Raw genomic sequence first — 3,718 nt, forward strand, 5'->3', positions numbered from 1 at the left:
TTAACAAGATGTGGCTTAAATATTTATTATTATAGTTTTATTTCAGGTTGGATTCTCTTGTTTTGCATTAATTTTATCAGGTATAGTCTTTTCTATATTTCTTAGTTGAATCTGGCCTCCCTCTTGATTTAATCTTCTGATTAGATTGGTTCAGTCATCTCATCCGCTCTAATGTAATACTTTCCCGTATGCGGCTAGAATATTATCATTCACTCTGAAGGAGTGACACAGGACACCGGTCAGTGTAGTTTTGACATTGGCATTAGGAGTTTTGTGTATCAAAGATATGGGGAAATTAGTTGCCTTTCTTCTTGGAAGTAGGTCGCATTTTCTTGCAGGTTTTGTGATGAGGTGATGAAACTGGTGCCCTGGCACTAGTAGGGTTTCTTTTACCAACGTATAGCAGAGCATGCCTTATAGAAAAATCATGCCCATACTATTATATTGTTAACAAGTGTAAATTAGTTAATTCTATATTTATACTATGTTCTTTTATACCTCTGTGTTATGACAGTTCTCAATAAGCTAACTTATTGTTGTCCACTGGCACTGACAGTCCCTACGTTACTGAGTTCGTAACAGATAATCTTTGTTGTACAGGGTTAGGCCAGTCGCAGTTTTAATTTAACATAATATCTTTCTTGTATATAGTTGCCTTCATGCATAATAACGTGACAATCAGCAAGTGTTCTAACACGTGCTGCATTAAGAATGAAAGAATATGCCGCTGGAAATCGTGATTCAGTTGTAGATTAGACCAACTATCTTTCCAGTAAATTAATCAAATTAGATCACAAACATCAGGACCCCCCACTCTCACACACACATTACGTTTCAAATAACCCTCAAAACAATGCAAAACATTGTTTGTCTCTCCTGCTCTTTATGTTTGATAGTATTACAAGTATCTGTTGATACTAAATAATGGTAGTTTGAATGGTAGAAATGATTAATGTTTGGAAGACGATATAAGGAAACAATGGCCCTTGAGGTGGGGTAAGGGTCAGCGGAAACTAATACATTGTACTTTTTCTCACTTATAACTCCTTTTGATAAACATATGTAACTTCGAGATGTACGTTAATTGTCATGGTATTACCAAAAATTTCATAACATTAAAAACCATTTATTCATTACAAGCTTAAATATAATTTCCATATGTTTTAAAGAATATAAAAACATTTTTGTTGTTGACAAACAAGTGTGTGTGTGTGTTTTCTTATATCAAAGTTCTGTCCACCGAGGGGAATCGAAACCCTGATTTTAGCGTTGTAAATCCGAAGACTTGCCGCTGTCCCACCGGCGGACTGTCTGTTTGTTTGTAGTTAAGCGCACAGCTACACAATGGGCTATTTATGCTTTGCTCACCACTGGTATCGAAACCAGGTTTCTAGCGTTGTAAGTCCGCAGACATACTGCTGTGTCGCTGGGGGGCCGGGGGACTATCGACAAACACAGAAGTATGAACGATTTCCCTTTGATTATAACATTTGTTTTCCTTTTGGGAAATCGTTGTTCTTAAACATTTCTTGACGAAATGTTTGATAAAAAACGGTGTTCGTGATTTAAAGACTTAACTACATATTTAATTTTAAAATTTCCAAAGTCCACTAATTTAAAATCTATCATCTAAGCTATGTATCCCACTTTTCAAGATTTTTTTTCTTATATACCCTTTCTTGTGTTTTTCACTTATTTGCAGATTGAATTTTTCGCACTGGTGTGTAATCAAGCCATATGACTGTCTTACAAATGTAAGTTTCTTAACAATTAAAATAATATTTATATAATCGTATAACTTGTATATAAAAAGTTTACTATATTATTTCTCTATTTCATATTATAGGTGGTAGTAGTTTTAGTTATGTATTAGTGACTAAACCATATCTAGTCCTAAGGTTTTGGAGTTCGTTAAATAATTCTCAAATCAAAGAAGTTTACAATGAACTAAGATACTGTTGTGATAGTTTCACACAGTTTATGTACTAAGTTAGCCAATTGAGAATATCGTTTTATCAGTAAATTTCCGCATTGACTTCTGCAATCATTGGTATTTCACCGTACATGGTCGATGTTTGCGTACAGTTTAATGTGAATATGGTAACACGTTGAACCTGTGCCGTCAGAATAAGACAAATTTTAATTTGTCAAATTGCATAGCACCGAATAACCGAAGAGTTGAATGGTATTTATATTTCTTAGTTATAAATTTTGATATTTCTTTATCTGTATTGTACAGTGAGCTTGAAAAACTCCCAGTTAATTTACCGAGACTGATGCTGTAACAAATATTTTAAACTGTACGATATTAATGAAAAATATACTGTGACTTTTGATTTTTAAGTGTTTGACTTGTATATACCTATAGGCTAACTGGAGTAATCTGTGTAAAAGAGAGCAAAATAAAATTATTTTTGAACATTTGTATAAAATAATTACAAGTTAAATAGAGTTATATTTTTTCTTAACACACTAAACACCATTTTAAATTTAGACTGATTTACAGTATCAATACACTTGACACGTTTCGACACTATTTAGAGCGCTATCTTCAGTTGTGTAAATCATAAGAATATTACATTATTTATACCTTCTATTCAATCATGTGATATCTTAATTTATGTGGTTTTGCAGGATATCACGTCATCTACATATATTTTGTTCCGCCAATTCTTCATTCTTATTTAACACATTATGAATTTTAATTATTTCCAATAATTCACGAATGTTTTTTTGGTATCATTATTTTTAGGTTGAGCTAATAACAGTTCTTTCTCATTGGCTCCTGTGTTATATTTTATTAATACGTTTGGGTAATGATAAAATATCTATTTAAAAAAAAGAAAAAAAACTCTTGTGTTCATTCCCTCTATATTTCAGGTTCCTTGTAGTCTGACCTATGTATATGCTTCCACATTCACCAGTTATTTTATAGATACCTGTATTATTCCAGTATTTTCAGTTTGTCCTTAATTTTATTTAATAATTGAATAATCTTATTTATGGGTTTATCTGTAGGATAAAAACTTTTTTATAAATGTTGTTTATCTTTACAAGATAAATTAAGTTTATAGGGTAAAATTAATCCATCTTTTTTAGTGTTTTCACATACTTTAATAAAATTACTGCTATCACATTTCTGTTTCATAAATTTATTAATTACTTTATCAATGATATCTGCAACAAGTTTGAGCAATAGTATTTCATTATCTAATTCTCGTTCGGAACACAACTTTGTAGCTCTATATACATAAAAGTGAGAAGCTAATATTTTTTCAGCTTCTGTTGATGTGGTGACATGATCACAGAGAACAGTTTCGATAAATTTTAACCTGTGACTTTTTCCATTTTTTAGAAAAAAAAGGAAAACTATCATTTTCTTCTTCCTCATAAGCGAATATAATAGATAATTAACAAACTTTATTAATTCTCATTTGCCATATATTCATATCTTAAAGGTTCATCAACATAGCTAATCCAAATTTCTGGTATCAAATAATTAAGGGATGACAATATTTATTTTGTATTTCTATTATTCACTCTCAACATTTTATAGCATGTCGAGTTGTTTAATGTATTGTTGCGTCAGAGAGTCACGTGACTACTGTGACGCAACGTTTCTAGAACTATCATGTACTTTGGCGAATGCTCTAGTAATTACTAGATATAGGGTAGGCTGGTATATAAAAGAGGGGAATGTAATGTGTGTGTAGACAGT

The sequence above is a fragment of the Limulus polyphemus genome, unplaced genomic scaffold, assembly GCF_000517525.1.
Source record: "Limulus polyphemus unplaced genomic scaffold, Limulus_polyphemus-2.1.2 Scaffold267, whole genome shotgun sequence".
Lineage (NCBI taxonomy): Eukaryota > Metazoa > Arthropoda > Merostomata > Xiphosura > Limulidae > Limulus > Limulus polyphemus.